Raw genomic sequence first — 17,754 nt, 5'->3', positions numbered from 1 at the left:
TTTCTCCTATAATGATAGTTGTTTTCTTCTACAAGCTTTATGATTCTTTTATATTTAAGTCTGTGATCTACTTAGAGTTAAATTTGCTCATTAGTTCAAGGTATGAACTGATGTTTACTTTTTCACATACGACTATCCAATTGTTCTAGTAAAATTAGCTGGAAAGACTATCCTTTATCCTCTAAATTGCCTTTGCAACTTTATCAAAAATGTATTGACCATATATATATGTCTGTTTATGGACACTCTTTGAGATTTGTTTTTTTATCCTTGCAGCTGTATCAATTTTTGCTTCCTATATTTTGAAGTTCTGTTATTAGATGCAGTAATTCTTATAATGGTATTCTATATAATGAATTGATCCAGTTATCATTATGAAATGACCTTCTTTATCCTGGTAATATACTTTGCTCTAAAAACTTCTTCATCTCATATTAATATAGCCATTGAAACTTTCTTATGATCATTGTTAGCATGATATATCTTATTCCATACTTTTACTTTTATAGTTAAACTGTATTTCTTCCAGACAGCATATAGTTATCCTTGCTTTTTTTTTTTTCATCTGCCAATTTTTGACTTAATTGTAGTGTTAGGCAATTGCAATTTAATGTACTTTTGAAAATGAATGAGTACTATCTACTATCTCACTATTTTTTTTATTTGTCTCATTAAATAGTTGAATTACAGCTATTGGTTTATTATTTATTTGTCCCATCTATTTCTTTTTTTTTCTTTTTTTAAAAAATATATTTTATTGATATTTTACAGAGAGGAAGGGAGAGGATAGAGAGCTAGAAACATCGATGAGAGAGAAACATCGATCAGCTGCCTCCTGCACACCTCCCACTGGGGATGTGCCCACAACCAAGGTACATGCCCTTGACCGGAATCGAACCCGGGACCCTTCAGTCCGCAGGCCGACGCTCTATCCACTGAGCCAAACTGGTTTCGGCTGTCCCATCTATTTCTTGTTCCCTTTTTCTTTTTTCTCTGCTTTCTTTTAGATTAGGATTTTACTAATTCTCTTAATTATTTTGAAACTATTAATTGATATCTACTCTGTGTCAGGCATTGCTGTAGGCACTAAAAATACAACTGTGAGTAAAACAGACAAAATTCCTGTCTTTTGACACTTATCCTGTAGTGGGAGCGATAACAAGGTGACCAGATGGCTAGAGTAGGATATGCAAGGAAGAAATTGAAGTAAGAGGTTCAGTCAAAGGTCAGATCACACAAGTTTGTTTTTTTAATTTAATAAATCTTTATTGTTAAGATTATAACAATTGTTCCTCTTTTTTCCCCCCATAGCTCCCCTCCACCCGGTTCCCAACCCACCCTCTGCCCTTACCTCCCCCACCACTGTCCTCATCCATAGGTGTACAATTTTTGTCCAGTCTCTTCCCGCACCCCCCACACCCCTTCCCCCCTGAGAATTGTCAGTCCACTCCCTTTCTATGCCCCTGATCCTATTATATTCACCAGTTTATTCTGTTCATCAGATTTTTTATTCTCTTGATTTTTAGATTCACTTGTTGATAGATATGTATTTGTTGTTCATAATTTTTATCTTTACCTTTTTCTTCTTCTTCCTCTTCTTAAACAATACCTTTCAGCATTTCATATTATACTGGTTTGGTGGTGATGAACTCCTTTAGCTTTTTCTTATCTGTGAAGCTCTTTATCTGACCTTCAATTCTGAATGATAGCTTTGCTGGGTAGAATAATCTTGGTTGTAGGTTCTTGCTATTCATCACTTTGAATATTTCTTGCCACTCCCATCTGGCCTGCATAGTTTCTGTTGAGAAATCAGCTGACAGTCGTATGGGTGCTCCCTTGTAGGTAATTAACTGTTTTTCTCTTGCTGCTTTTAATATTCTCTCTTTGTCTTTTGCTCTTGGCATTTTAATTATGTTGTGTCTTGGTGTGGTCCTCTTTGGATTCCTTTTGTTTGGGGTTCTGTGTGCTTCCTGGACTTGTAAGTCTATTTCTTTCACCAGGTGGGGGAAGTTTTCTGTCATTATTTCTTCCAATAGGTTTTCAGTATCTTGCTCTCTCTCTTCATCTGGCACCCCCATAATTCGGATGTTGGTATGCTTGAAGTTATCCAAGAGGCTCCTTACACTGCCTTCATATTTTTGTATTCTTTTTTCTTTTTGCTTTTCCAGTTGGGTGTTTTTTGATTCTTTGTATTTCAAATCTTTGACTTGATTCTTGTGGTCTTCTAGTCTCCTGTTAGATCTCTGTATAATATTTTTTATTTCAGTCAGTGTATGTTTAATTTCTAGTTGGTTCTTTTCATATCCTCGAGGGTTTCACTAAATTTATCGGTCTTTTCCAGAAAATTCTTGAAAAACCTTATAACTGTGGTTTTGAACTCTATATCCAGTCGTTTGCTTTCCTCCATTTCTTTCATTTGTGATCTGTTTCTTTGTCTCCACATTTTTGCTGTTTCCCTGAGTTGGTAGAGTAGCTTTGTGTGTTAGGTGTCCTATAGGGCCCAGTGGCTCAGCCTCCCCAGTTACCTGAGGTGGACACTCTTGGTGCACCCCTTTGTGTGTTGTGTGCACAGCCTTGTTGTAGTTAACTCTTGATTGTTGTTGGTATCACTGGGAGGAATTGACCTCCAGGCCAATTGGCTATGAGGATCAGCTGTGTCTATGCTGGGAGAACTTCTGTGCTGGAGACACCCTTATGAGACAAGACTTGCAAAATTGCAAAAGCCTCTGCTCAGCTTGGATGGGTTGGAGTTTCAGGGCGGAGCAGAGAGCCTTGGCTTCCCATCAGCCCTGCGCTATGAGGCCCCTGGTCTCAGTGTCCCTCAGTAATCGCTGTAAGCACCTCTGAGAGAAAGCCACCCTCGAATTTCGCCCGCTGCCAGACAGTCCAGTTTCTCCCCCAATGGGTCTGGGTTCCCAGAGTCTCGCCCGGATCTGGAATTCAGCACAGTCCGGAGCTTCCGTCTCCCTCCAGCTTTAGAAAGCCAGCTGCGCACTCAGCCTCCAGTCCTCTCTGCTAGCACGCATCTCTGTTCCTCAGCCTTTTGCAGCTTCTCTGAGTCTCAATGTGCTTTTCTCTTTCCTTCTAATTGTAGAATTTCCACCCGGCCAGCTTTCCTATGGTTCTGGATGGTGTCCATTTTGTCTTTTATTTGTAGTCTTGAAATTGTTGTGCGAGGCAGCAGTTTAAGTGTTTACCTATGCCGCCATCTTGGTTTCTCAGATTACACAAGTTTTTGTAGATCATGGTAGGTGTTTGGATTTTATTCTCTGTGTGAAGAGAGGTTACTGACAGGTTTTGAGTATGCAAGTAAATGATTTGGTTTACATTTTTAAAGAATCATTCTGGCACTATGTGTCAAAGGTAGAGTAGAAACAGAAAATGCAACTGGAGGCTTATTGCAGTTTCCTAGGGAGAGAGATGAAGCAGTGCAGATGGTAAGTGGTTGGGTTCTGGCTATATTTTTTAAGGTAAAACTAATAGAACCTAATAATCAATTGGATTTGAGAAAGGAAAGAGAATCTGGGATGATTTCTAGGTTTTTATCTGAGCAAGTACATGAAAGCTGATACCACTTGCTAAAGATGATCAGGTTTGGACATATTAAGTTTGAGATGTTTACTAGCTATTCAAATGAAGAGATCAATTAGGAAGTTGGGTTGGAGCCTAGAAAATGAAGGGAGAAGTCATACTGGAGAAGAATATTTCTGAATCACCAGTGGGCTTGTGTAAACTTTTACAAAAATATCTCAATTGCTCTACCTCAGGGGAAGAAGAACTTATTTTCTTGTGATGCAAATATAGTATGTTTCATTGTGCTCAAAGTTCAACACTCAGCCTATGTTAGTGAAAATTCTTTTGATCACATACAACAAAAACTGACTGAATAGCTAAAGCAAAAAAAAAAAAAAAAAAGGAAAGAAAAGAAAGAAAGAGGAAATTAATTGCAAGGAATTTTCTGATTCAGTCATAGAATTGAAGGAATATTGAAAATTATGACATAGTAAGGGCAGCAACCAAGACCAGACCAGAGATCTTCATGATAAGTGTTAGAGGAATCGCTATTAATAAAACTGAAGTCCAATGGATTTTAGGTCCTCATTGCAATGCTCTAAAACACCAGAAAAGCCATCTGTTCATCAACTGTTAGAGAAAGGGATTGAAAGAACCCCTTGCTACTCAGAGTGTGGTTCTTGGATTAACAGTTTTCTTGGAATGTAGAATCTTATAACCCATCACAGACCTAATCAATCATAATTTGCATTACAACAAGATCACCAAGTGATTAAAACACATGTTAATGATTGAGAAACACTAAACTAAATAATCTTCTAGCCATAAAGTTCTCTGATGGTCTGAATTAGGCAAATGTTCATATAGCAGCTACATCAGTGGAAGATCCTTTTGGATTCTTACCCAAATTAACTTTAGGAGTCCATGTTGATATGTTTATACTGTCTTTTAGTTTTTTGTGTATAGTTTTCCTGTTAGAGGCTCTGAGTATTACCACATATATATGTATGTATCTTATGTTCGTCTATTTGTGTCAACATCTTACCACTTACAGTGAAGTTTAGAAACTTTACTTCTATTTAGATCCCTTGATCTTCCCCATTTTTAAATATTAAGTAGCAAATGGTGTAACAATTTTTAGTCATCAGATTTGATTTATAAAACTCATGAAGAGAGGGATAGTTTTATTGTATGTACCTCTATTTCTGCTCTTTCCATTTTTTTTACTTCCTATGCTTCAAAATTCATTTGTTTGCCATTTTCTTTCTGTTTGGAGAACCTCCTGTAGTCATTCTTCAAGGCAGGTCTGCTAGCAACAATTATTTTAGTTTTTCTTCATCTGAGAATGTCTTTATTTTCTCTTCATTTCTGAAGGATAATTTCACCAAACATGGTATTTATGACTGACAACTCTTTTTTTTTCCAGCACTTCAAAATAGCTGTGCCACTTCTTTCCAGCATTCATAGTTTCCAATGAGAAATCCACTGTCATTCAAATTGATGTTTCCCTGAAGGTTGTTGTTTCTCCCTGTTTTCAAGGTTTTTGTTCTGTCTTTAGTTTTTAAAAATTTAATTATCATATATGTTGATTTCTTTGGGTTTATCCAATTTGGAACTTACTAAGCTCCTTGAATATATAGGGTTTTTTGTTGTTGTTTGCCAAAATTTTTTTTCATTATAGTATTTCCTTGAATACCCTTTTGGCCCCATTCTCTTTTTCCTTCTCCCTCTGGGACTCCACTGATATAAATGTTAGATCTTTTGTTATTGTCCCACAGGTCCCTGAGGTTCTATTCATTTTTTTCCAGTCTATTTCCCTTCTATTATTCAGACTAAATAAATTCTATTGACCTGTCCTCAGCTTCATTGAAGCTATTCTCTGTCTTTTGCACTCTACTACTGAGTCCTTGGTGAAGCATTTTTATGACGACTGCTTTAAAATTATGGTTCTTGGTAAGCAATAATTTTTTTTGTCATATCTTGGACATTGGGCTTTTATGTAATCAGACTCTGGGCCCTATTTAGATCTCTTATGATAGCACACAGTCACCATATAATGTTTATCACACAGGTGCTGGGCTAATTTTGTGGGCTGTGATTCCAATGACCACTTAATTTTCAGAACCATGTTGTGCTATTTTTTCTGTTTGTTTCATTGGTGCCACTCGACCCCCTTTAGAACTGTTGGTACTAATTGGGGTGGTGGGGTATATATTCCCCAAGTCAGAGAATCTAGTGCCGATAGATAGGGAAAGAGATTCTCTGTCCAAGAGTACAAAGAGACATTCTGGACCAGGTTCTTATTGTGGTGAGTTTTCTTGTTAGAGCCACCCAGCCACTCAATGTCTTTGGATTTAGCTTGGGAATGGCAGGCCTAGAGGAGGATTAGAGCACTTCCTGGCTTAGTTTCTTATTGCAGGGGATACCTCTTGCAAGTGCCTCTCTGTGTCTTTGGTTGAGGAGGGGAGTCTCAGCCCCAGTGAGAAATGAGAGCACTTCTCTGGGCCATTTATGACTAGCAGGGCTATCAATCAGTCTCCATTTCTGATGCTCCTAAGCTTGCCCAGTGCTGTCAGGGTGCTTATTAAATCGGAGGTATAAGTGAGCCTATCTGAAACTGCCTTCTGTACAGGTTGGAGGTCAGCAAATGCTAATCCTCAGTTACTTCATTTATTGGGTAAGAGCATCACAAGACACCTTGAGGTTGTTTTTCCACTAGTCCTGAGGTCTCTAATCAATTTAGAGTTTTCCTTCAGTTTCCTTTTGTATTACTTTTAGGAAATAGTTGTACCTAATAGGGAGTAATGGATCTGTACTCTTTTACCTAGACCAGAAGTCCCTGGATTGAGTTTTTTGTTTGTTTTTTTTTTGTTGTTGTGTTTTATGATTCTCTTTACCTCCTGTGTTTTATTTCTTTTAAAAAATGTATTTTTATTGATTTCTGAGAGGAGGGGAGAGGGAAAGAGAGATAGAAACATCAATGATGAGAGAGAATCATTGATCAGCTGCCTTCTGCATACCCTATGCTAGGGATCAAGCTCACAACCTGGGCATGTGCCCTGACCAGGAATTGAACCATGACCTCCTGGTTCACAGTTTGACACTCAACTACTGAGATTATGCCAGTTAGGCGCTCCTGTGTTTTCTTATTAGCTATATTAGCTATAATGCTCTGTGGCATTATTTTAGTAATTATTCTAGGGCTTAGAGCAGGGGTGGGCAAACTTTTTGACTCGAGGGCCACAATGTATTCTTAAACTGGACCGGAGGGCCGAAACAAAAGCATGGATGGAGTGTTTGTGTGAACTAATATAAATTCAAAGTAAAGGAACGGAGGGGAGAGCAAGAGAACCCTACACTCTTTCGGCTCCGCGGGCTGGATAGAACAGCCGAACGGGCCGGATCCGGCCCATGGGCCGTAGTTTGCCCACGGCTGGTATAGTACGTAATTTTAGCTTATCAGAATCTATCCTCAAATACTATTATGTCTCTTCACATATAGTATAAGAACCTTATAACAGTATACTTCTACTTCTTCCTTTCAGCCTTCATGCTATATTGCCATACATTTTATTTCTACATATGATAAATACTCCACAATACATTGTTATTTCTTTAAGCAGTTGATTATCTGTTCAAGAGATATAAATAATAAGAAGAAACTCTTCCTGCTATCTACAAAGTTATCATTTCCTGGGGTCCTCATTTCTTTGTGTGGATATAGATCTCCATCAGGAATCATTTTTCTCTGCTTAAAAGACTTTCTTTAACATTTCTTGTAGTATTGCTAGTAATTTTTATTTTTAGCTTTGTCTGTCTGAATAAGTCTGTATGTGATGTTTTCACTGCTGCAGACCCTAAATTGGCAGTTTTTGTCTTTGAGAGATTTTAAAAAGTTGCCCCATGGTCTTCTCACTTTCATTATTTCTGGGAGGAAAACTGCTTTTATTTGTTCTTCTGCATTTAATATGTCCTTTTCCTCTGGTTGTTTTTAATATATTCTCTTTATCACTGGTTTTAGACAATTTGATTAGATGTACCTTGGTGTATATTTCTTCATGTTGTTTTAAAACTTCTTGGATCTGTTTATACTTTCCATAAATTTGGAAATATCTTAGACATTATTTCTTCAAATAATTTTTCTGTCCAACCAAAATTATGCAATATTAAACCTCTTAAAGTTGTCCCAGAGCTCAGTGGTACTTTTCTGTTTCTTTTACCTTTTTTAAAATTTTGTCTACCTTTTGTTTCATTTTAGAGAGTTTCTACTGCTATGCTTTCAAGATCACTAATTTTTTATTATGCAGTGTCTAATCTGCTGTTAACCACATCCCATGTATTTTTTACCTCAGACATCATAGGCTTCATCTCTAGAAGTTTGAATTGGTTATTTGTGTTTCTGTGTTTTATTGAATTTATTGGGATCACATCCCATATAATAAAGAGGTAATATGCAAATTGACCATCACTCCAACACACAAGAAGGCTGCCCTGATGTGGACACAAGATGGCCGCCACAAGATGGCTGGCAGGGGAGGGCAGTTGTGGGTGATCAGGCCTTCAGGGGAGGGCAGTTGGGGGGGACCAGGCCTGCAGGGGAGTGCAGTTGGCGGGGGGGACCAGGCCTGCAGGGGAGGGCAGTTGGGGGAGACCAGGCCTGCAGGGGAGGACAGTTGGGGGTGACCAGGCTGGCAAGGGAGGAAAGTTAGGGGTGACCGGGCCAGCAGGGGAGGGCAATTAGGGGCAACCAAGCCTGCAGGAGAGGGCAGTTGGGGGCGACCAGGCCTGTAGGGGAGGACAGTTAGAGGTGACCAGGCCAGCAGGGGAGGGCAGTTAGGGGCAATCAGGCCGGCAGGAGAGCAGTTAGGTGTTGATCAGTTTATAATAATCCCAAACTGGAAACAACTGCAATGTCTATCAACAGCTGAATGGATAAACAAACTCTGGTATCTACACATAATCAAATACTGCTCAGCAATAAAAAAGAATGGATTACTATGTATTGATATTTGCAAGAACATGAGTGCTTCTCAAAATAATTATACTGAGTAAAGAAATCCAGACAAAAAAGAATTTATACTATATAGTTGTATTTATATAAAATTCTAGAAAATACAAAGTAATCTGTAGTGAAATAAGACAGATCAGTGGGAGATTGAAATGGGGTTGGAGGAGGGGAGAGACAAGAAGGAGGGATTATAAAGGAGCATAAAGAATTTACCTGGGTGATGGATATATTTGTTATCTTGATTGTGGTGATGCTGGGTATATACATTAATAAAATTTATCAAATTGTATACTTTAATTATGTGCAGTTTATTGTGTGTCAATTATCTTTCAACATATGTTTTTCAAGAAAGAAAATAGGAGTTGACCTACTTGAATGTCTCATATGCTGCTGTTTGACTTACAAAATACTAACTTTTTTAAAGGCATTGTCTTTTTTATTATAGTGTAATCACACATTCTTATAAGTGTCAGTGAATCAAAATTATAATCTTATAAAACATATAATCAAAGAGACCTTAGAGATTCTATAATAATTTTTTCAGGTGAGGAAATTAAAAGTGGATGGGGTAAATTGATGTGTCCCAAATTATATAAGAATTCTATCTCAGAGAAATGAGAGTTTTGGTTTCTTGCCACCTATTAAGCTAAGTCACAGTGACATATAAATACATGGTCAAAATGTTGCAGACAAATGGTCTCAACCTGACTACCTTAGTAAATCCACTGGTTGAAAATACAATCTTTCTAATAGTTGTTGAGTATAGCACAACATAACTAGTAGTTTCATTTGACCATAAATACTTTGGTAAATTCTATAACTCATATTGGTGGCTTTAAATGGAATGCATTTAGTATATTTAGTATTTGCTTCTGTGCAAATTAGAAAAAAAATACTTTCTTCAGAAAATTTTCATAATATGCTGTTTTTTATTTGTTTAAGATCAAAAGAATATCTGCTGGAGAATGGTCATAATATATACACAAATCTATGATTTTTTTTCAATCTGAATGTCACCCTATAGAGGGTTGCAACAATGGAGAATTTACATGTACCTTTATTAGAAAACTAAAGGTCTGGTGCATGAAATTTGTGCACGGGGGGAATGGTGTCCTTCAGCCCAGCCTGCACCCTCTCCAATCTGGGACCCCCTTGAGGGACATCCCTCTCACAATCCAGGACTGCTGGCTCCCAACCACTTGCCTGCCTGCCAGCCTGATCACCCCCTAACCACTCCCCTGCCAGCCTGATCAATGCCTAACTGCTCCCCTGCTGGCCCGATTGCCCCTAACTGTCCTCCCCTGCTGGCCCAGTCACCCCTAGCTTCCCTCCCTTGCCAGCCTGGTCGCCCCTAACTGCTCTCTCCTGCTGGCCTGGTTACTCAAAACTGCCCTCCCCTGCAGGCCTGGTCGCCCACAACTGCCCTCCCCTGCTGGCCATCTTGTGTCCACATGGGGCGGCCATCTTGAGTGTTGGAGTGATTGTCAATTTGCATATTACCTCTTTACTATATAGGATAGAATGTACCACTAAGGGATTAGAAGTTTAAATTGCTAGCCCTAGCTGGTTTGTCTCATTGGATAGAGCGTCGGTCTGGATTGAAGGGTCCCAGGTTTGATTCTGGTAAAGGGCACATGCCTGGGTTGCGGTCTGGATCCCCAGTAGGGGGTGTGCAGGAGGCAGCCAATCAATGATTCTCTCTTACTAGTAATTGATGTTTCTATCTCTCTCTCCCTCTTCTTTCCTCTCCTAACTGCTATAATTTCAAACAAGTTATTTAGGTATTATTAACTCTAAAACTATAATTTTCCTCAACTGGCAAGCAGAAGTGTATTCTCATACCAATGTACATAAGCAATTTTTGAACTAATTTTATTTACATGAAAGTTTTTGGAATATTTAAGAGTTAGAAACAATATTTTTCTCCATCTTTAGGGAAAAGTGCTTTAAACCTTGCTTGTGTGAGTTAAATGTATCTAAACGAACAAGTTCAATTACATTTTAGAAAAAAAAGTTGCAGTAATAGTTGCAGTAATATTTGTTGTAGATGACTAAGGATGAGGTAATGGTGGCTTAGCAACATGTTTTAGTTAAGACTATACTCAAGAGAATTTGGTTTGCATCCCAACTCCACAGTTGGGCCAAGAAAAGTAATTACAGTGATTAATAATAATATTTGATTTTTTACTCCTGTGTTAGAGCTGGTAGTATCTGGGGGCAGAAACAAATTGAAGGGAGGAAATGGGAACTATGTCCTACCATTTTAATTCTTAAGCAGTATATAGTACCAAAGCTGCCCTTACAAAAGCGGCCTGTGTCACCCCATGAATTTTTACATGGAGTTTTCAGCTTCTTGATTTCTTAATCACCTTGGAACTGGGGGTAGAGCAGAGGTGATATTTTTACTCTTTAGGAACAAGTTTTAATTAATACCCCCTTAAGAAGCACTTCCTCAGGTTTATAAGTGCTGTTAAGGAATTTTTAAGTAGTGATGAAGAGAGGGAACATGTAAATGAATCAGGGTCTCAGATTTGAAAATCAAAAGTAAAACAAACAAAAATAACATATTTTGTCTTTAACATGAGAAAGGGTCTCATATTCTTACCTCTGGTTGGATTCTGAGGGCCAATGCAAAAAGAGTTCTAAAATACCCCGGATTTAATATAAGCAAGTAAATGAAAAGAAGGAGAGAAAGAAAAAACACACAAAAAAACTGCTCAGGGCAGGACTGGGTTTCAAGACTTGAGTAGCTTCAGTTCTGCTACCACCAGGAGGAGATGCTATGGGAATCATTGCAAAAGATTAAAATACATCAAGAATACGTGATTGTGAGAAATGGGTGGGAAAGGGAATTACATTAATGTTGAAATGATGATTTTTCTTTTGTGGGGTTTTCACATTTCTTTTCTAACTCATATACAAAAACACCCCCACAAACAGAGCTCATTAATAAGTCTCTGATCTATGCTAAACATAGGGCAGATGAAATGTTCATGTTTTGCAGTAAAAATTAAAGGGTTCTAACTTTTTGTAGTGCTTGCTTGTTTCTGACCCGCACCATCACTTTTGGAGTAAAATCTTTCATTGCCTCTTGACTGAAAAATAACTTCATAGGGGTGTATTGGCAGAGGGGTTGGAGCAGGTCAACGTGGGGCTCTTTGCTGTTCCTCTCATCCTGCCATCATCACATATATACATCACATATTTATTTTATCTCTAGAATCTGGAAAATATTTTTAATCTTGTTACTCATTGACATTCTCCTTAGAAAAAATTTACCAGGAAAGTCAAAGTTAGAAAATGAATCTCTTAAAGCACTTCCTTAAAATAGTGTGGAAGCTATGATTTAGGTATTCAGAGAGTTCAGAATTTTTCAACAGAAGCTTTCTTCTTGCTATTGTTATTATGGTGAATTTTTGCCAGTCTCTGAGAAGTCAATTGTTGAATCTCACCTTGCAAGTAGGGAAAACTGGATCAGAAAATTTCAGTAACTGACTCATGGAGTCCTAGTCACCTGGAAGCTCTGCACTGTCACTTCATTTTTTGTCCTTGACCACATTGCCCCTTTGCCCTGTTAAAAGAATTTATTTATTTTAAGAATAAGATTACAATTAGAAAAGTCCATTATTTCTTAATTTTAAATTATTTTTCAGATGAGGCAGTTTTCTAAAGAATTACTGGAAAGTATTTCCCTCTTTTGCAATTATTATAGATCATATTTCAAAGCAAATCTCTGTAAGGAACAGATTGCACTTTTTTGTTTGCTTTTCTTTTTCCCACAGCAAGAAGTTCACCCTTTATTATTGTTGTCACAGTTGGCTGGAGAAGAGCTGTATGTCCAATAAGGTCTCCAAAGATTTATTCTATGCAACAAACATTCTGTTCCAGAGAAATCTTATCTAATAAAGAGGGAATATGCTAATTGACTATCATACCCTCACAAAGATGGTGGCACCCTTAGCCAATAAAGAGTGAATATGCTGATTGACTGCCATGCCCTCACAAAATGGCAGTGCCCACAGCCACAAGATGGCAGTGCCCAGTCCCCTCAGCCCTACCTCATCCAGCCAGAGTCCCCCAGTTCCCTCAGGCCCCCAGGGGAAGGTTATTGGGGGCAACAGGGTCAGGAGGGGAGGGCAGTTTGAGGCAATCAGGCTGGCAGGGGAGCAGTTAGGCATCAATCAGGCCTGCAGGGGAGCAGTTAGGGGGCTATCAGGCTGGCAGGCATAGTGGCTAGGGGCAATCAGGCAGGCAGGCAGGCTAGTGGATAGGAGCCAGCAGTCCCAGATTGTGAGAGGGATGTCCGACTGTGGGATTGGGCCTAAACCTGCAGTCAGACATCCCCCAAGGGGTCCCAGATTGGAGAGGGTGCAGGCTGAGCTGAGGGACACAACCCCTGTGCACGAATTTCATGCACTGGGCCTCTAGTAGTCTAATAAGATATTTATTTTTTAAAACTGAAGTATCTACCACATATAGATGTATTTGTCTTGATATTTTAAAAATTAAGTAGACTATGTGTTCATGCTTTTAAAAAGATGTGGCTTCACATTATTTCAAGTCCATAAATTTCTCACTTTAAAAATAATTAACAACAAGGAAAGGGAGAAGAGGCATTGGTGCCAGCCCTTTAATGTTGAATCCCCAGAATAGATTTGACCCCTGTAGCACCGCCAGGAGCCTAAAGCCTGCTTCCTCAGTCCAGTGCTGCTCTTTGGCTGTTTTAGAAACATGGAAAGGGTGGGGAGGGACTCCAAAAACTGGGAGATAAGAGGTTGGAGATGGGCCCAGCTGGTGTGACTCAGTGGTTGAGCATTGACCTATGAACCTGGAGGTCATGGTTAGATTCCTGGCAGGGCACATGCCCAGGTTGTGAGCTCAATCCCCAGTAGGGGAATGCAGGAGGCAGCTGATCAATGGTTCTCTGTAATCATTGATGTTTCTCTCTCTCCCTCTCCCTTCCTCTCTGAAATCAATAAAAATATATATTAAAAAAACAAAAGGTTGGAAGGTTGGAGATGCTCCCCTGTGTGGGAGACAAAGGGTAGTATCTATGGACAATTCTTTGGGAAAAACTGATCAAGTTTTTTTTCTGTTAATAAATAAGATAACACAACAACAAGCAATACCAAACCTGACATGGACTAAAAGGCCACTAGCTGCCACTTGCTTCTCAAACAAGAGCATGCTGATTATCTTCCTCTGAAGCCACTGAGAATGTGGACTATCATGTGAATAAAGGCTTTTATGCTTAGAGACTGAAGCTCTCAAGCTAAAGTGCACTGTAAAAAGAGACCTCCATCTTATCTATACATTGGGAGGTGCCAGACAGCAAAGTAACATTGGATAACTTTTGATATTCTTTTTATTTTTTATTTTTTGTTTTTTGTCCATTGATGCATTTTTATTTGCATTTATGTATTACATCCTTAGAAAAAGAATCCCAGGATTTTCCCTCCTGTGTGTTTTTGTCTTGCTTCTTTATGGTCCATGATGCCTGCTTGTGGAGAGCGGCTACAGTGTTTGGACAGGTTCAAACCTCAGACTAATGAGAGGGCACAGTCCTCTCATTGCCACGTGCAAGTCCCAGCTTGGAGGGCAGAGCCCTCCCAGCACAATTATAGCCAAAAGCTATAGTTGTAATCTTGAACCTATGGTCTGAACATGTGGCCCCACGTGTCTGAGTGATGTGGGCTTGATAGAGTTCAGGTGCATGTAATTGAGTAGTATTGAAACTCACGAGAATGTTGTAAACATCTTGACCACACCCTTACTTTGCCTTGTGACATCTGGCTATAAAACAAAGACAGGGCTTGTAGTCCGTGGCGCTGTCGCTAGCTCTCCATCAGAGATGGTCTCCATGAGAGAGGAAAGCATCCCACCCAGACGCAGCTTTCTTCTCTTGTCTGTCTTTTCTCAATCCTTCACCACCCCCTCTCAGGTCACCGAACCTGGCTAAGCTGGCATAGCACATAAGGCGCCCAATGTGGGGTTGAGTATGCCATGGCCGTGCCAGCTCACCACACCTGCTGAGGTTGTCAGTACAATGAAACCAGACTGACAGGACAGAAGCAGGTTGTTTTGCCCTTTTTCTATATCTTTGAGTTATATCAAATCTGGAGCTGATTACTCCACACTTGTTCAACCTGCCTGTGAGTTTCACAACAATTTCCCCAGCTCTGTGGTCCTTAATAACTTCAAATTTACCAAGGTAACCATGTTTCATTGTCACAGTTAGGAACTGGGGGATGATGTTGGGGCACACCCTAATAAGAACTTGGACTTCGTCTCTTTTCGGCATTGTTGATACTTTCCAGAGCACCAGTCCTTATGGCAGCACAGAAAGATGGCGGAAAGAGGTGATAATCCTTTTTATGCAATAGTTAAGGATCTTTGAGGACTGTGGCCAGTGACAGTAATATTCTTCTCCAAGTCAGGAGTCACCAGCTGTCCTTCTACACCCCCTTTACATGAAACACTTCTTGTTTTTTCAACACTAGAAACATGTCCATACTGATTTCAGGAGAATGAGAGTGTGCAAATTAAACTAATCCTATCACCACCTTTTGCTGTAGGGCTTTGACAAGAACATATTAAATGTATGCACCTCATTTCTTTTATAGATTTGTTCTGAATGATCTTAGTGTGGAAGGAAATCAAATGCAAAGTCTTATTTGAATGCATTTAAGACTAGAGGTTTACATTGAACATGCTTCAGTTTCATTTGTGGGTATTTTCCTCCTAAAGTGCTGTCAATTGCCACTTTGTTTGATTCTTTTCAAATTCAGGTTGGCAGGAACGCTGACCACATCAATTTCATATTCTCTTTTGTCTGACTCAAGGATACCAGACACTATTTCATCTTAATGAGGTCTAGTTCTACTTCTATTACCAGGCTATTTCCCTCTGATAAATCACAGTATCCTGTGGTGTCATTGCCCCCTTAATAGCAGGCAGGTGAAGAGCAAATGATGCTCCCGATGCTTCTCTCCTAACTGAGCCATTGCTCTGATGCCAAGCTGCCTGGTCTCAAAATCTTGAGCAAATGTTCATCCGGTGGATTTCCCAGGGTCATGACTAGGTTTGCGCGGCACCAATGCTCTGATTCGTGGTGTAAAGTGAGATTGTCTTAGGAGGATATGACACATGGCCCTTTTGAAAGCTTTTCTTTTTAGTTTCTAAGAAAAGCCAAAGTAGGCAAAAAAGATTGAGTTAAGTAATGAAAAACAATAAAAAAGTTTTATTTTCTTCCATAATGCAGCCAAGAGAAAATTCCAAGATGGACATTCATTCAATATTAATTGAACTTTAACTTTGGAAAAGATATTGTTCTAATTAATGTGTGGGATGCACAGTTGAATGGCCTTGAACATTCAGTGGGATTGGAGCCTCATTTGGGGTGAGATCAGAGAAATATTTCCACTGGAGGAAACAGCAAGCATTGACATAGAGATGAAAAAGTGCAGAATTTATATGGGATTAGGACATTTGGAAAGGTACTTTGAGATCTACATGTCACAAATTATTCTGGTAAGTAAAAGAAAACAAGACTTTTAAAGTCAGAGGTGTGCTTTGTGAATGTAAAATTTAATTCCATCCAAACTATTCCAACTCTTCCCAAATTGTTCTTCAAGTGATATGCAGAATGGGGCTTGGGGGGCATTGTTCAACATTTTCAAAGGCTTGATTTCAAGGTAATACCCAGGGATAACTACCTGAATTATATCACGCAAAAAAAATGTTAAGAATATTACAGAGTATTCTCTCCCCCACTGAGCCATGTAAAATTTTTCACTGAGGTCTCAGTACCAGTACCAGAACTAATTATTCTCTTCTTAAACAATTCATTTTTTAAAAATAGTTTCAAAAAGTGTTTCCTTCTCTGGCTTGGCTGCTAGAAAATGTGGATCCCCATAAACAGGAGACTTCTAATAAAGTGTACTTAGGACAATTACTTTTTATTTTTTCTTTTTTTCTTGGCTTGTTTTTAAAATATTATGTAAGTCACATAAAATCACTTTAGAAATACAGTGACATAAACACAAACGAAAATAAGAGTTACAGAAAACACTTAGTCTTTCAAAGTATTCTAGCTAAGACTTGAACTTTCTCTCCCTCCCCACCTCCCTGCCAAGGATTGAAGCTCTGAGTCATTCATTTGCTGGAATCTACAATAAAAAACAATTTTTGAGAAAACTTCTAGACTTGTAGAGGACCCACACTGAGATATGTTTCCAGTTTGTATTGTCTTTTGGCATTGTCTGGTGTGACCAATTACCAGCTAGTTATATAAAGGAAGTTCTTAAAAGTAAATATGAACCAAGAAAGCAAGGATTTCGCAACTTTGGAACTCAGGAATTCTGAACAAAATGAGACTAGAACATTAAGTTCTTAAATTTTTTGATGCAGAATTTATATCAAGAGCTATAAAACAGCCCTGGCCAACTTGGCTCAGTGGATAGAGTGTAGGCCTGCTGGACTGAAGGGTCCCAGGTTTGATTCCAGTCAAGGGCACATGCCCAGGGTGCAGGATCGATCCCCAGTAGGGGGCATGCAGGAGGCAGCTGATGAACGATTCTCTCTCATCATTGATGTTTCTCTCTCTCTCTCTCTCTCTCTCTCTCTCTCCCTTCCTCTCTGAAATCAATAAAAATATATAAAGGAAAGCTGATTTTTAAAAAAGACCTATAAAACAATGAAAATATGTTTCTCTTTTCTCATATGCACAAACAGGCACATAGTACATACAGGAGAATAATTCCACACTATATATATTTAAACTGATTTTTCTCTTCCAGACAAATTTGGTCAGAACTTTGCATACACAATTTCTTCTGGAATATATATGCATTAATCCCAGAGTCAGATACATCTGCAAATAGTTGAAAATCAAACAGTTCATGCCACTTACACTGCCAAAGTGACACCCCATTTAAATTTTTCATAAATGTTTTCCAGATTTGAAAATCCTCTTTGATGTTTTAAATTTAAATTTAATGAACAAGTGCTGAAATTGTTTTACAGTGGAAGTAAGGCTTTTCAACCACTAGGTAAAGTGACTGTCTCACTCAGATCATCTGGGGACACAATTTTTAGATGGCCAAACAGAACATACCTGTCTGGGAGTCATTGACTTTTTAGCTGAATGTATTGTATATATCCTGCAATTTCCCTTTGAGACCACCTGATCCCATCACTACCAAATTAAGTTCAACACCAAACAAAGCCAAAGT

General features: G+C 38.9%; 1 pseudogene across 1 annotated transcript; it reads right to left on the bottom strand.

Annotated features, from left to right (window-relative positions):
- Positions 1 to 13,950: 13,950 nt before the first annotated feature.
- LOC308240760 (small ribosomal subunit protein uS8-like) lies at positions 13,951 to 15,457 on the bottom strand (annotated as a pseudogene). Its single transcript has 3 exons — positions 15,414 to 15,457; positions 14,548 to 14,848; positions 13,951 to 14,018 (listed from the first exon to the last, which is right to left on the bottom strand). The product of its transcript is annotated as a small ribosomal subunit protein uS8-like (transcript).
- Positions 15,458 to 17,754: the final 2,297 nt, after the last annotated feature.

Source organism: Plecotus auritus (genome assembly GCF_963455305.1).
Source record: "Plecotus auritus genome assembly, chromosome: 1".
Classification (NCBI taxonomy): Eukaryota; Metazoa; Chordata; class Mammalia; order Chiroptera; family Vespertilionidae; genus Plecotus; species Plecotus auritus.
This window is presented reverse-complemented; position numbering and strand designations above follow the sequence as displayed.